Raw genomic sequence first — 17,529 nt, 5'->3', positions numbered from 1 at the left:
TAGATATCACACTTCTATTTTTGTGCAGAAAGAATTCCAGTCCACATCAGAGACAATGGAAGTCCATTAAGGCATCTTTGAAAGAGTGACCTAAAAGCACAGATTTCCGCAAGGGTCACTCTCCTTGGAAGACCCAAGGGCCTGGAGGGACATTTTAGTCTTGCCTTCTCTGTCTAACCTCAATTAAATAATCAAGCACAGCCATGCCTCCACAGGCTTCCCCTGCAGTATGACCTATTTCTCTTGGGTGTGAAGTTGCATTTCCTACTGGAAAGGCTATGGTTCATTTCATCTCAACTCTGAAATGTCTCAAAAATCTGAAAAGACATATTCTTGGATCAGAAAATAATTTTGTTTCTCATTTCACAGGGCTTTCTATAAGCATAATTGTATTCACTTGTGTCTACTCTGCCGACCTTCTCTTACCGCCACCCCCATACTTCCAAGTGTTGTAGTAGTTACATTTATTGAACATCTACTATGTGCTAAATGTTTTATGTTCACCATTTCATGGAATCTGCAAAATAGCCCCATGAGGTACAGGCTATAATCCTCACCCTGATTTCTGAAATGAGGAACTGAGATCTGGAGGGTTGTATGTTATCTGATCTACACAGCAGGAAGCTGGCATCTGAACCCAGAGCTCAAGGTCTTGATCATTACAATGGATTGAACTTTCTACTTTTCTCATTCAACACCATCAGGACCTTAAAGCAAGCTGCCATCAAGGGTAGTTTATGCCGGAACTGAAAATAGTGCATAGGGTACTATGCTGGGGGGCATGGAGCCTAGAATTAGGAATCAGTCCCCCTTGAGTACCACATGTAGTGGATTGAATTATGTCCCCCCTAAACTCCCTGAGGCTTGGATTGTGTCTCCCCTAGTTTTATGTATTAAAAACTTGGTGCCCACAGTGACTGTTAAGACAGTGGGAAATCCTACTATGGTAATTGAAAGGTGGAGACTTGAAGAGGTGATTGTATTGTAGGACTGAGCCCTAGTGAATGGATTAAAAATGGTGGTCAGGTGTGGAATATATTATAAAGCTTATGTACCTCACAGGGCCTGGTTTTCCAAAGACTTGCAGTTTCAAATACTGACCTTGTGGAGGACTGGAAATTTTCCTCAGGCTATAAAGTCTCTGGTATAAGATAAAGATTTGTTTGAGCCAAGGTTGCTGGCTCAAGGACAGACTAGTTACTGATTGTTATGTAAAGATACTGAGAAATTGCTGTAAGATCACTTAATTGTCTAATGGAATGTCATCTGACTTGTTTCACTGAAAGTTACCAGCCTATATTGTTAAACTATAACCCCACCTATGTTCTCTTCTGTAACTTCTTGGTCTGCAAAATAAATGCAGGAAGAGAACCCCAATTTGGGGTTAATTTCCCAAGGAAGGGATGCCTCTCATTTGAAGTTTCCATTGGGAGATTAACCATTTCGGGGTCTCTCACTGCTCAGAAGAGACAGGCTTTGAGTAATCCTTTGCATCTCCGTCACCCAGGGGAAGTGGAGTGACAAATACATGCGGGGCAAAGCAACAGTCAGGGTATGGTTCTGAGGGCTTTAAAAGAAGAGAGAAGAGAGTCTGTCTTTCTCTCTCTCCTTTCACCATCTTGCAATGTGAGACCCCTGGGTCACTGTCATCACCACCAGATGGACTTTGGACTTCCCAGCCTCAGAAAATATAAGCAATAAATTTCATTTTCTTTATAAATCATCCAGTTTCAAGTATTTTGTTATAAGCAAGAGAAATGGGCTAAAACACATGGTTGGAAACAAGCCACCAGTTCCTCTAAGACTCTGCATACCCATCAGATTCTCCAGGTGTGCTCCTATTGACCCATCCACCCTAATTCCCTACTTCTCAACACCTTCTTCTCACATTCCAGAAATGCTTGTTTCCAGGTCTGCATGCCCACCAAATTCCTTGTCCTACAATTCCTTTGCCCAAGCAGTTCCTGTGGCCTCCAATGCCTTTGCCACTGTCCGTCACTGAAACTCCTTTTTCAAGTGTCTGCTTAGATGTCACTGTTGAGAACTATTAAGAATCATAAAGAGGTCTAATTTTAAAACAAACAGAATTGGAAGTGAATTCAGAAGGGTAGAAAATTGGTGTGTATTCTCCCTCCACAAAGCAAAATATTCTTGTTGGGACATACATTCATTCTGGTTATCTACTGCCAAATAACAAACCATTCCAAAAGTTAATGGCTTACAACAACAGTGATTTATTTTACTCACAATTACATAATTTGATCAGGGCTCAGTGAAAGTAGCTCATCTCTATTCTAATTGGCACTAACCAGGGTAGCTAGATTAAAGACTAGATCATTACTCACACAGCTGGCAAGTTGGTGTTATCTATCAGTTGGGACCTCAGCCAGGGCTATGGGCTGGGGACCTCAGTCCCTCTGCACATGATCCTTTCCACAGGATGCTTGGGCTTCCTCACTGCCTGGTGGCTGGGTTCCAAGAGCAAGCACAAGGTGGATGTGAGTGGCATTTTTATGACCTGGCCTCTGAAGTCACATACTGTCATTTCTGTTATGCTCAGTTGGTCAAGACAGTCACCAAGGCCTGTCCAGGTTCACAGAGAAAGCACAGAGACTACACCTCTTGATGGAGGTGGAAAGGTTCTAACTGCATAGCAGGAAGCTGGCATTTGAACCCAGATCTCAAGGTCTTGACAATTACAAGATTTGAACCTAGAGCTCAAGGTCTTGATCTTCCAGCATGTAGAGGAGGAGACATGGTTGCAGCTGTCTTTGGAAAATGCACTGTGCTACCAGTTGCATAATGACTTTCCTGTGATCTCCATTTAATTGCTTTAGAATTTCTGGTCATTTCCACACTCCTCTGGTAGGAGCCAATACCACAAAGAAGTAAGATCCAGGTATATTCCAAGATATTCAACACACAATGGTGAACTTCCCAGTTGTGCTGGATTTCAGAGAATATCAAAAGATGTGGTAAAGCCCCAGGCAAGATAAGATCAAAAACATTTCCTTCTGCCGTTTTTGTTTTTTTGGTTGCCATGGTTATGGGAAGGGGAGAATTGAGAAGTGACTGGAGACATATCATAACATTGGAGCTATGAAATCTGTGTCAAAGTTCACCTGCAAACACACCTGTCCAATTCATGTAGTACTGGGTAATTGCAGGGACTCAAGATGGAAGATCCAAAAAAAAAAAAAATTAAATCTCCTGAGATTCTTCTGGTTGAAAGTCCTGTGTCTTCTTTTAGGTGACTCTGGCACCCCAGAGAAACACAGCTTCTGGGATGGTAGCCTTCTCTGGGAAGTCTTCTCTGATCCTCCAGACAAGGCTGTGTTCCACCTCTCAACTTCCATCGCAGTCTGTTTTTATCCTTGTCCCAGCCTTTATCAGTCTGCCCTCTAATTGTCTATTCACTTGTCTGTGTCCCCAATGGGATAGAGAGACCTATTTGAGAAAAGGGACTGTGACTTTGCTTCACCTTTGTGTGCCTGGTCACACAGTAGTTGCTCAGCCAATGCTGCGAAACTCAGGTGACCACCTCCAACTCCTATCCACAGTGAATTTGTCAATTCATCAGTATACTCTGTTGTGTTGGAGCCTTGAGGACACTAGAATTGCTTTAAAGGGAGTGGGTGCTGTGGTACACATACTAATTTAACATTGCAGTATTTTTGGACAGCTCAGTGATTTCTTTTTTATTTTTTTCCTATTGTAAATGATGCTATGATGAGATGTAAACAAATAAAACCTTATCTACATTTCAGATTATTCCCCAAGGCTAAATTCCAAGTTTGAAATCTATTGCATGAAAGGATGTGAACATACTGAGCGCTCTTGATTCAAAACCAGAAAATTGTTCTCCAAAAGGTAGAAATTTTCATTCTGTTGCTGCATTTTAACACAGCAATTATATTAGTCCCATTTCCGTTGCTTATAACAGAATACTTGTAACTGGGTAATGTATAAAGAAATGAAATCTATTTCTTACAGTTTCAGAGGCTGAGCAGTCCAAAGTCCAGGGGATACATCTGGTGAGGGCCTTTTCCTGGTGGTGACCCTATAGCAATGCAGGATGTCACATGGTAAATGGCTGAGCAAGAGGGATAGGTAACTCCTCACTTGCTCTCCTTTTAAAGACATCAGAAACACGCCCATGACCACCCATTAAACCATCAACTTATTACTCCATGAATGGATGAATCCATTCACAAGAGCACAGTCCTTACAATCTAATCACCTCTTTAAGGCCCCACCATAATATAATATTTTCTACCCTCAACACTGTCACAATGGGGATTAAGTTCCAATAAATGAACTTTTGGGGGACACATTCATAGCAACAATGATATTAACAGTAATAATATTAGTAGTAAAAATAGTAATGTAATGTAGTACCTGCCAAGGGCCATGTATCCTTCTAAGCTCTTGACATGAATTATTTCATTTAATCTTCTAAACAACTCTCCATATAAAGCACTATTAGTATCTCCATTTACAGATGGGGAAACTGAGAAACAGAAATTGCCCTTGTACAAGGACACACAGCCAGAAGATGGCAGACCAGGATTCAAACTCAGTCCTAAAACAGAAGCATAAGAGTCTCATCTCCTTCCTTCTTTGTGATGTCTAAAGAGAATGCAGGTCTTTTTCCTGTTCAGTAACTCATATGAGGCCATTAAGTAATCTCCCATTTTCCATTTCTGCAAAGCCAACTGGATCTCCCCAGTGAATGTTAATCTTGAGACTTAGGCTATGTTCCCTAGAAGCAGAGCCTGAGATGGGAACTGAAGAGCTTGGTCTGTCACTGGAGGGCTCTTTCAAGAAGCAAGAGGGAAGCAGGATGGGACAGCAGAAGGAGCTGGGCAAGGGTGTGGCCTCAAGTCAAGTCTGCCTGGCCTGATCTGTGATGGGGGCTTTGGAGCATTAATTGAACCACAGGCATCTCCTCAATTTGACTCAAAGGTCCAATCTTTGTACCTAGGGTGCCAGTCATTGGCTGTGTGCTGTATCCACAGATGAGAAAAAATAACGTCCCAGGTGAGGTTGCTCCTGTCTGCCAAGGGCAATTCCCAGGAGATAATTCCCTAGACAGCTATGGGCTGTCAGAAGCCAATACACAGAGAAGCTTGGAGAAGGATATACCGGCTGATAAAGAAGAGTTGGGCAGGGCACCAACAGAATCTGCTATACATACCATGCTTCCCACATCCTGAGAAAAAGACATAAGGCCTAAGTGCAACCTTTCCAAATGTTCTTTCTTCCTCCCCTGGGTTGCACTGTAGACATGTTGCTAAATGAGACTTCCTGTTAGTGTCCCTCACCTGGCTCTGGGAAAATGCGAATGGCACAAGAGTGGAACTGTGAAACTCCAGGGAAAAAGAGTCAGAGTGAATAGATGCTATCATGCCTCATCTCTGGTTAACTTCACAGTGGGCAGGAAAGAAGGGATTCTTAAAGAGGATGTTTGGAGGGTGGCCCTCCAGAAGCAAGCCTGAGGAGGAGTGAGCAGAGGGGATCGTTGCACCCCCAGAGTCTTGTCCCAGCCCACATTCCCCACCTACTAAGTCTTGCTGGAATCTAAGGAAACAAGGTTGAATCCGAGACAGCTCCTGCCCTGATAGAGCTCAGCATATAATGAAGGACACAGAGTAACAAGCCATCTCAGTGCAGAAGCACAGGAACTAGGACCACAGAGAAGGGGTGACCACCTGCAGAAGGACAGGGAGGTCAAGAAGGGTTACAGAAGTTGTCATCAGCCCCGAGTCCTGATATTTGGCAGAATAAGTAGAAATTACCTGGGAATAGCAAGGAAAAGGTAAGAGCAATCTAGGCAGAGGAAGCCACATGTGCAAAAGGCTGGAGGCATAATCCAGCATGGTAACTCAGGAGCCACAGATTTCCTTTTTCCCATTTTACAGTTAAGAAAACTGAGGCTCAAAGAGATGAAGCAGCTCCCCCCCAAAGGCACATATTAGTAAGTGGCATAAATGGAATCTGTTCTCTATACTTCAACAGAAATCACCCCGAAGTGAAGAAACATTTTGAAAGGAGGATGAAACCATCATCACCCCCATCACCCCATCCCCAACCAGCAAACAGATGGATGCTGAAGGACATCACAGAAATATAATGCCATTCTCTACTCCAACCACATGCTCTGAAGATTCCAAATTGTCTGATTTTATGTCCTAGAGAGAAATTTGGACCCTCGCATGGCCAAGAAGGTTAAAAGGGTACAAATTTCCAATTAGGAGGAATAAGATTTTGAGATCTATTGCACAAAAAGTAAGTATGTGAGAAGATGGACAAGTTGGTTAGCTCGATTTAATCATCCCACAACACATGCATATATCAAAACATCACATTGTACCCCAAAAATATTATTATTCAAACCAACATAGCTTTAAGAAAGCTGTCAAATTCCTGGAGGTAAATGAGAGAGTTCTAAAGAGTTTCCAGATAGCACCAGTATATCTCGAAGAGTGGAATATGCACTGGTAGTACACAAAATTATTTGAGTGGAACACAGCTTTACAAAATATCTAATCACATAGTGAAACACTTACACCCTGTCTATTCCTTTTCAATCCTTCTAATTAATACACAGAGAAAGTCTCCACTGAGTAAGGGTTTGTCTGTAAGTACTCTCTAACCCTTCCTAATCTTTTTTCACTTAGAGAAACTTGCTTCAGGCTCAGAGCCTTCACTGGCAAATATATCCAACTAGAATCTAATATGATTCTTTCCTTTTCTATAGTCTTTATTTTGTTCTTCTTGTTACATGTAAGCTTCTATGTTTCAACTGGCAATTCACTTTTACCTTTTTGATATTCATACAATGGTCAAAGGCTTGCAAATCTGTATTTAATTGCATTTTAATTGCCCATTTTTATATGTATTTTACTGCAATTTTTAAAAAAAGAAAGAAAAAGAAAATTTAGGTAGAACAAAGCCCAAGAGGTAAAAAGTAAATGTTCCAGTATTTTTTAAAACACTGTATTTATTTTTACACTTAGTATTTATTTCTCCTTTGTGATGTTGGCTTTCCATTTACAGTAATAATATAAAGTTTTCTTTTTAAAATATATCAATTTAATTTTTAAATGAGTTGGCTTTATATTAAGTTTTAAAAAATAGAACATGGATATAGATATAGTAAAAATCACACAGGTGGGATGTGAATGACTCGAGTTTGAGTTACATTGGGAAGCTGGATTTTTTTTTTTTTTTAATATTGCCTTCCTGAATTTCAATTCCTGCAAATGTGAGCCACATCCCCTCTTAGGAGAGAAGGGCTCAAAGGTGACTGAGGCTGAAAGAGGTGCCAAAGAGAGGGAGCAGAGTCGCACAGCATGTTGGGATTTGTTCTCCCCAGAAGCCTGAGGAAGTTTCCAGCAGCACCTTGGAGCCAGACGCCAGTTTGTAGAGATCCCTTCCCTTGGTTAATAAGCCGAGAACAGACAGAAAGCTATTGTATAGATCAAGATGGGATATTTTAAAGAAGGCAGTGTAATGAGCAGCGGTTTGAATTGAGACCAATTTTACTGTCTTTTCTGTTTTCCACCAACTGTCATAGAAATTGCCACAAATGATGGCTTAATTCTGTTCCCTAGCAGGTCTTTGATATGGCAAAGGATGAATTTTAAATTGTTTGATCAGAATTAGCAACATTAGTCACTGCAAATAGCCTTTTAATTTCCACAGAGCTGCCAAGGGGAGCAAAAATAGAATTGGCGAGAAGGGTTCCAGCAAGCAGGTGTGATCCTGGTGGAAGGGCCACGTGACCTCACTGCTGGAGGTGTCTCCAGGGGCCACAAGTGGGTTTCAGCCCCAGCTTTTGACTTTCTGTAGGTGGCAAGGGTTTGCTCTCTAGAGCAGCTCTAGAGTCCAGGGTGAGTCCCTTGTGGGTCTGCCATTCCCGCCCAAAGACCAAATCGCCCCTCCTCCCAGCTCTGGTCACATTGTCCCAAGTTCCCCAGAGCATCTGTCATGAACTCCTAATGGGAGCGCCCCATTTTCACCCGGCATCAGCAGGCTGACCTTTCAATTTCTAAAACAAGCAACAATACCCCTCCTGCTTAAAACTCTCCCATTGGCTTCTCCTTGCACTTAGACTAAAAATTAAATTCCTTGCTTTGCCCCTGGTCCTGCTCACCACACTCCAGCTCCCTGCTCCTTCTAAAAGACCCCAAATTGTTCTTGACACAGAGATTTTTTTTGCTGTGAAATGCCTCCCTTTAGGCTTCCCCTGGTCCACTCTTCCTCTTCCTGCAGGTTCAGCTTAAAAGCTACCACCTCAAAGAGAGCCCTTCCCCCGGCCATCCCACCCAGAGTGGGTCCCCCTTACTCCGTGTGCAGTGAGTTACTCCTTCATTTCCTAGTATAAAGTCGTAAAAATGTGCACACGACCATAATAAAATGCCAGTCTTCAGACCATTGGAACTTGTCACCATTTCTAATCATGTCTGTCATTTCTAATGATTTTTTTTGGGGGGTGCAGCTGGCCAGTACAGGGACCCGAACCCTTGACCTTGGTGTTGTAACACTGCACTCTACCCAACTGAGCTAACCATCCAGCCCTCTAATGATTTGTTTGCTTGTTTGCATAATGGTTTAGTTGCTGTTTTGTTTCGTTTTGTCTGTCTGTTTCCTTCCACCAGATTGTAAACTCCAGGAGAGCAGAGACAGTGTCAAGCCCATTGCCTAGAACAGTATCAGACAGATTGTAAGTTCTCAGCAGATAACCGTGAAATGAACGAGTGAATGAACAGCCCTGTTCTCCCAGGCAAGTCAGTTCACCTCTGTGGGGTCATAGCTCTCTCCTCCAGATCTGGATACCAGCATCAGATCTTAGTCAGCCTCTCTGCCTCCAGCCTCCACTGTGAGTTCATCCTCCACACTAGCTTCCAGTGTCACTTTTCTGGCATGCAAATCTGGCCTGTCACTTCCTTCTTTGCTATGGGTCAAATGTGTCCCCCAGAAGTTCGTGTATTGGAAACTTGATCTCTATTGTAACAGTGTTAAGAGGGTGGGAAATCCAATTATGGCATGGGAAAGGTGGGGCCTTTAAGAGGTGATTAGATTGTGAGGAATGGATTGATCTATTCATGAAGTAATGAGTTATCATGGGTGTGGTTCTGATGGCTTTATAAGGAGGGCAATTGAGCAGATTAATTCTCTCTTGCTCAGCCCATTCTTGCCATGTGATACTCTGGTCACCACGGGACACTATAGAGTTCTCACCAAGAGGAGAGCCCTCACTAGATGTGCTCCCTGGACTGTGGACTTCCCAGCTTCCAAATCTGTAAGAAATAAATTTCATTTCTTTATAAATTACCCAGTTTCGGGTAGTCTGTTACAAGCAACAGAAGTGAACTTGATATATTCCTAATACACTTCAGTGACCATCCACTGTCTTTAGGACAAGGACAAGCCCTAGAGCAAGGCAGGCTTCCATCCTTCACTCCGCCACCGATCACTGGTGAGAGCTGGGCGAGTGTCCCAGTCTCTCTGTGTCTGTTTCCTCATCTGTAAAATGGGGGTAATAATCGAACCTACATTGTAAGGTTGTTGAGAGGATTAAAAGTGTAAATGAATGTTCAGTGTTTAGAACAGTATCCGACATAGAAAACACGACCAGTGTTAGCTACATGGATGATGATTATATCATCATTATCACTGTCATCATTATCATTGTCTAAGCCACAGAGAAAGAGCCCAGCCCCAACTCAAAGCTGCCTGTGCAATCTCTGGGCTAAGGCCCTGAGTCATGGCCCTTGATTTCAATGACATCTCAGTGAATCTCAACTGCAGGCGATATTGCCCTCTGGGGTACAATTAGCAATGTCTGAAGACATTTTGGGTTGTCCCAACTTGGGGGTGCTACTGGCATCTAGTGGGTAGAGGCCAGGGATGGCCTCTGACAACAAAGAATGATCTAGACAAACATGTCAATAGTGCTGGACTTAGAAATTCTGGCATATGTCAGAGAGAGAGGGCTGCTGAGAACTCCGCATGGAGAGCGAGGGTTGGAAGACTGGCATTTTATAACAGTGGTATGCATATTTTTAAGATTTTACACTATAAAATGAATACCAACCTGTTATTGAAGGAAAGGTAGGCAGCCGTAAAGTCCTTTTGATTCTACATCTAGAACACACCCTGCATCTTGAACTTAAACATTCCTATCAATCTCCACTACCTCCAACTCAGCCCCAGCCACCATCACCCCTCACTGGACTGTAGGACATGTTCCCCACTGACTCCTGCCTCTTCCACTGTATGCCCTAGCACCTGGCACATCATGGGCCATTTCACACACATGGTCTCACTGAGCGTTCCCCACACCCTCTGAGGTGGGTACTATCATCCCTACACTAGAGATGAGAAGACTGAGGCTCAGAGAGGTTAAGGAAGTAACTCAGCCCCCATGGTGAAGTCAGGATTCAAACTCAGGTCTCTTTGACTCCAAAGCCCAAACCTTTTCTTAAGAGTCCTTTCAGAAAGAAACAAAAAACATGCATTAAATGTAATACATGTAACAAATGTAAAAATGTCTCACCTGACATGTCATATGGCCACTTTGTACCTCTCTTTCTCTCATCATTTGCAAAGTCAAAAGTAATTAAGTGCCAGCCTTTTGAGGTAGCTTCTGGGTATACAGCACTTGACTCTGTGAAGAGGGGCAGCAGCTATTGGAAACGTCGTCATTTTTCTCTTTTCCCAGAAAGAGCTGCTTCAGCAAAGCCTGGCTTTGTTCTGTGGTAGCTGCTGACAGTTATAAACCATGGCAGTTTCCAGCTCTCACAACAACAAATAGGAGCATCGGTCTTGCACTCTGTCAGAGAGTGACCTGCTAGCTGTAGAGCCATCTGGTCCACAAAGACTGAGATGTGGCAATGGCCCTGGGTTCCTGCTGGACAGCCGGGGGAACTTCTGAAGGCACAGCCCCCCTCCATGGCCCCTCACAGAGCCCACCAGTCAGGAGAATTCAACCCATTCCCTAGGCACTTGCCCTGGAACCCAACACTTTCTACCTTACTAGATAATTTGCTTATTTATTTGACTAATGGTCTGTTTTCTCTTCTCTAGAATGTGAGCTTCACAGAAATAGGGATTTTTGTCTATCCTGCTCACCAACATACCTATCTGTGATGCATAGTATAAACCTCAGTAAATATTTTCTCAATGAATTAAATGAAGTCTTGGAGTCTCACCAACATACCCATGTTGGTGACTTTCCATTCAAAAATATCCACCTTGTTCTCAACCAACTGGAAGGTTAAGTGGGGGTATCACTCCATGAACACAGCTTTCCCAGGGGCAGAGGCAAGATACCAGGGAGATAACCCAACTAGTAGGTATAAGATTGTCTGGGTTTGAATCCTAGCCCCACTAACTACAAGCTGTGCAGCTCTGAGCAAGTCATTTGCTGTCTCTGAGCCTGGGCTTGCTCACCTGTAAAATGGACGTGGAAGACAGAATTATGCCCCCACCACTACCACTGAAGATGCCCATATTCTAATGCCTAGCACTTGTATATGTTAGTTTACATGGCAAAAGGGAGTTTGCAGATGTGATTAAGTTAAGGGTCTTAAGAGACGGACATTAGCCTGGATTATCCAGGTGGCCCAATCAAATCACAAGTGTTTTTTTAAGGGAAATAGGGAGGCAGAAGAATCAGGGAAGGAATAGGAGGGAAGCAGGGGGTCAGAGTTAGGGGAAGATTTGAAAAGGCTACACAGCTGCCTTTGAAAATAGAGGAAGGGGCCATGAGCAAGGAATACAGGTGGTCTGTAGGAGCTGGAAAGGGCGAGGAAATAGATTGCCCTCTAGAGCCTCCAGAAGGAACCAGTCCTGCCAACACCTTGATGCTAGCTGTATTGCTAGCACTAGGGTTCACAGACCCCTCAAGCCCGTTGTACAGACTGGGTCACAAACCCTGCACACGCAAGTCCACAAGCTAGGTAACAGGAAAAGATCCTGGGAACCGTGGGTAAAAAATTAACAGGCTTTATTCAGAGCTAGGAGCAGCCACCCTAGTGGCCTCCCAGAGCATCCCAAAAAGCATCATGTATCACAGCCATTAGTCCTTTATACTTAGGTCCATAACCCAGGACACCTGGGTGCCCATATGCAATTACATTAGACAGTAACAAAGGAACTCCTGGGCACACATGCATATTTGCGTCAAATGCTCAGCAAGATTCTAAATATCTGAGGGGCCCTGACCATTTTCCTGTATTTTCCCTATACTAGCCCATTAAGAGCATTTCAAAGTTCTGATCTCCAGAACTATAAGATAACAAATTTGTGTTGTGTTAAGCCACTAAATTTGTGGTAAGTTGTCACCACAACCATAAAAAACTAAGACAATGTGCCTTGGGTTGAATGTCCCTCCAAAACTTAATCCCCACTGTAAATGTTGAGGGTGGGAAATCCTATTATGATCATTGAAAGATGGGGCCTTGAAGAGGTGATTAGACTGTAGGGCCATGCAGTAGTGAATAGATTAACAATGGTGGTCATGCATTTTTCTCAGAAATGGAAAGAACTATCCAGACATTTATATGGAATAATAAAAGACCACACGTAGCCAAAGCAATGCTGAGCAAAAAATATAAAGCTGGAGGCATAACACTACCCAACTTTAAGCTATACTACAAAGCCATAATAACCAAAACAGTATGGTACTGGCATAAAGACAGACACACTGATCAATGGAATAGAATAGAGAATCCAGAAATCAACCCACACACTTACTGCCATCTGATCTTTGGCAAAGGCACCAAGCCTATTCACTGGGGAAAGGACTGCCTCTTCAGCAAATGGTGCTGGGATAACTGGATATCCATATGCAGGAGAATGAAACTAGACCCATACCTCTCACCATATACTAAAATCAACTCAAAATAGATTAAGGATTTAAATATACACTCTGAAACAATAAAACTTCTTAAAGAAAACATAGGAGAAACACTTCAGGAAATAGGACTGGACACAGACTTCATAAATATGACCCCAAAGGCATGGGCAACCAAAGGAAAAATAAACAAATGGGATTATATCAAACTAAAAAGTTTCTACACAGCAAAAGAAACAATTAACAGAGTTAAAAGACAACCAACAGAGTGGGAGAAAATATTTGCAAAATATACCATCTGACAAAGGATTAATATCCAGAATATATAAGGAACTCAAACAACTTTACAAGAAGAAAACAAGCAACCCAATTAAAAAATGGGCAAAAGAGCTAAGTAGGCATTTCTCTAAGGAAGATATACAAATGGCCAACAGACATATGAAAAAATGCTCAACATCACTCAGCATCTGGGAAATGCAAATCAAAACCACACTGAGATACCATCTCACCCCAGTTAGGATGGCTAAAATCCAAAAGACTGAACGATAAATGCTGGCGAGGTTGCGGAGAAAAAGGAAATCTCATACATAGTTAGTGGGACTGCAAAATGGTGCAGCCTCTATGGAAAATGGTATGGAAGTTCCTCAAACAGTTGCAGATAGATCTACCATACGACCCAGCTATGCCACTGCTGGGAATATACCCAGAGGAATGGAAATCATCAAGTCGAAGGTATACCTGTTCCCCAATGTTCATCGCAGCACTCTTTACAATAGCCAAGAGTTGGAACCAGCCCAAATGTCCATCATCGGATGAGTGGATACGGAAAATGTGGTACATCTACACAATGGAATACTACTCAGCTATAAAAACGAATGAAATACTGCCATTTGCAACAACATGGATGGACCTTGAGAGAATTATATTAAGTGAAACGAGTCAGGCACAGAAAGAGAAATACCACATATTCTCACTTATTGGTGGGAGCTAAAAATTAATATATAAATTCACACACACACACAAAAAAAAAAAAACCAGCGGGGGAGGGAAGAAGTTATAACAACCACAATTACTTGAAGTTGATACGTCAAGCAAACAGAAAGGACATTGTTGCGGGGAGGGAGGAGAGGGAGGAGGGAGGGAGGTTTTGGTATGGGCAACAATAATCAACCACAATGTATATCGACAAAATAAAAGTTAAAATAAATAAATAAATAATAAAAATAATAAATAAATAAATAAATAAAATAAAATAAAATAAAAAGTGAAAAACACAGAAAAAAAACAAACAAACAATGGTGGTCATGGGTGTGGTTCTGAGGGCTTTAAAAGAAGAGCACGTGTGAAGTTAGTCTCTCTCTGCTCCGCCATTTTCTGCCATGTGAGACCCCCTGGGTCACTGTTGCCACCACCAAGATCCTCACCAGATGTGTTCCCTGGACTTTGTACTTCTCAGCCTCCCAAACTATAAGCAATAAGTTTTGTTTTCTTTATAAATCACCCAGTCAGGAATTTTGTTATGAACAATAGAAATGGACTAATACTCAAAGACACAAAGAACAGCAGCTGCCTCATAGGGTTGCTTGGGAAACTAAATGGATGAATGCCCACACAGAGCCTGACACACAGTAGGTGCTCAATCAGACTTAGTAGCATCACAACAAGGCCCTTGCCTTCTAGGCCCTTCTGCAGCCACCCACCAGGATGCTGTCATTCTCCAAGGGTGCTGGGAATTACCTTACCTCCATCTGTTATACATCTGGGTTCCTGTGTCCTGCAGTTAACTCACTTAAATAAACACCAGGGTTTTGAAGTCAGGCCAGCTGGGGTTGAGGGCCTGCTCTGCCTTTCCACATAGTGCTGTCAAAGGTAAAGTCCTTGAACTTTCTCAGCCTCATCTTCATTATCTAATCACACCTCCCACAAAGCGTCACTGTGAGGCCAGGAGGTGTTGACACATTCAAAATTCTCAGCATCCTACAAATGTTACTATTACTGTCATCAACAAAGGCAAAGCTCATGGCTGTGACAGAGGAACTGGCTGTCCCGGAGTAAGTGAGTTCCCCATCAATAGAAGGGACCAAGCTATGTTCTGAAGATTGCTCCTCCTCAGGGACCCATGCATGGATGACACGGGTCCAGGCTAACATAAAATGTCAGAGCAGAACAGGTGAGGGATAGGGGGTGTCTTCTGAATCACTGACTCCAACCTTTCATTTTATAGAGGGGTTAATTGAGTCCCAGAGTGAGGAAATGGAGCCCCCTCCAAGATCCCTGATCCCCACCACCTTTCTGAACTGTGAGCAGTCTTTGTTCCTGTGCACCTCCCCCTCATCTGCACCAGAGCCAACTGTCTCCTATTAATATTAATGCAGTGGAAAATTAAACCAGGCTTGCAATGCCACTTTCCAGCCCATAACTTCTGGACTGTGCAAGGAGCTCCTTTTCCACCAGGTGCCACTGGCTTAGAACTTATTACAAAGTGCCAAGCCAGGAGGAATAGTGATGTCTGACTGGTCTGAGGATGGGCCAGGAAGAAAGCACAGATCACACACAGGGAAAGCTCACGTGCCACAGTGAGAGGGTTATACTTTCTCTTGTTAGAACCGCCACATGCTATTTCCTCATCCAGCCACTCCCCTCCCTAACATCCAGGAAGGATCATCATATCCTTGCTGCCATCACCAGCAGCAGTGGCAACATCACCATTATGACAATTCATCATCACCAACACCATCATCATCATCACCACCACCATCATCATCATCATCACCATCATCATCATCATCACCATCATCACCTTCATCATCACCATCACCATTACCATCATCATCACCATCATCACCTTCATCAACACCATCATCATCATCATCGCCACCATCATCTTGCCAACCTCTCCCTTCAAGTGTTCACTTACCAGTGGGGAAGGCTCTAAAATAATCAGAGAACAAAGGCAGGGTCATGAGCACTGTGACCACCAGTAAAGAGTTAGGAGCACAGGGAATGGAGAGAGAATCTACCTGGAAGAGGCACAGGGAACATCCTTGGGTGGAAAGCTACTGACCTGCGCTGGCACAAACTAAGGGTAATAATTGATTTACCTTCCCTTGGAGTAATGGGATGAGCACTGTGCTAGGAGTCTGGAGTCCAGAACTCATGTCCTGGCTTGGCCCTGAGTATGTGACCTCAAGGCAGGATTTTTCAACCTCTGCACTATTGACACTTTGGGCTGAGTCATTCTTTGTGGTGGGGCCTGTTCTGTGCACCGTACAATGTTTAGCAGCATTCCTGACCTCCACCTATTAAATGCCAGTAGCACCCCACCCTCCCTGTTGTGACAACCAAAACTTCTGATATTGCCAAATGTCCCCTTGGGAAGCAAAATCATCCCTGGTTAAGAACGACAGCCTTAAGAAAATGAATCACTTAAACTTTTAGTCTTGGTTCCTCATCTGTTAAATGATGTTGAGAGCTGATCCTACAGTCAACCTTCCTGGGTTTGAATCATGGCTCCACCAATTGCTACTTGTGTGTCTTTTGTCTTTCTGCACCTCAGTTTCTTCCTCTGTACAATGGGGACAATAATCATGCCTACCGCATAGAGTCATCATGAGGGTTAAATAAACAATGCATGGAAAGTGCTTAGTGCAGAGCCTAGCACCTAATAAGAGATCCATAAATGTAAACTCTTACTCTCGTTATTACTATGCAATCCACAGACATAGAGTGGCTGTAAATGAATGTAAATGTGCTGATGGTCCTAACACAGGCTCTCATTTCCCATGTAGGTCTCTCTGGCCTTTCTCTGCTACTCGGCCAAACGTCAGTGGAATGAAAAATTTCCCAAGGAACCAGAGCAGGACAGACAGATTCTCTGCGCCTCATCCCTAAGCAGCTGGCAACAAAATCCCCCAGCCTGATTTCTAGAATCCTGCTGACTGCTAGTCTGAAAGGGTTAATACTGCAGTTTTTCCAGCTTTGGCTCTAGCTCTGGAAAAAGAGAGAGATGCAGCAAAGAATTCAAGGGTTTTAATATTCTCTGTCTGTTCATTACCATTGTTATGGTGTATTTGGCCAGCATATTATGCTTTTTAATCATAGATCTGATGGTTACCCAGGCTGAGCCCAGCAAAGAGAGTTGTCACGTTGGATATCATATAGGAAATGATTGCAAGTAAAGAAAAAAATATTTCATGGTGTATGCTTATGTCCAAACTCATCAAATCATATACATGAAATAAGTGCAGTTTTTAATATATCATTATACCTCAATACAGCTGTTTTAAAAAGAAAGAAAGAAAAGAAAAGAAACATCCAGAAAGAGATAGAATGCATACACTCTGGAAAGAGGAAATAATTATGTGTAGGCAATAGATGGATAGATAGATAGATAGATAGATAGATAGATAGATAGATAGATAGATAGATAGATAGATAATAAATAAATAAATAAATGTGGTGCTTCTTGCTTGTGGGTCTCTTTATCTCTGACCAGAGTGGATAGATGTAGAAGGAAAGTGACTTTGAACTTGAAAGAACTGGGTTCTAATTAAGTGATTTTAGAAAAGCATCTTCTTCCATCCAAGCCTCTGTCTCCTCATCTACAAACTAGAAACAACAGACCCTTCCTTTTTGGTCATGTCATCTAAAATGGATATAAAGCA

This window comes from Cynocephalus volans, chromosome 6, assembly GCF_027409185.1.
Source record: "Cynocephalus volans isolate mCynVol1 chromosome 6, mCynVol1.pri, whole genome shotgun sequence".
Lineage (NCBI taxonomy): Eukaryota > Metazoa > Chordata > Mammalia > Dermoptera > Cynocephalidae > Cynocephalus > Cynocephalus volans.
The sequence above is the reverse complement of the archived record's forward strand: the minus strand, read 5'-3'. Positions refer to the sequence as shown.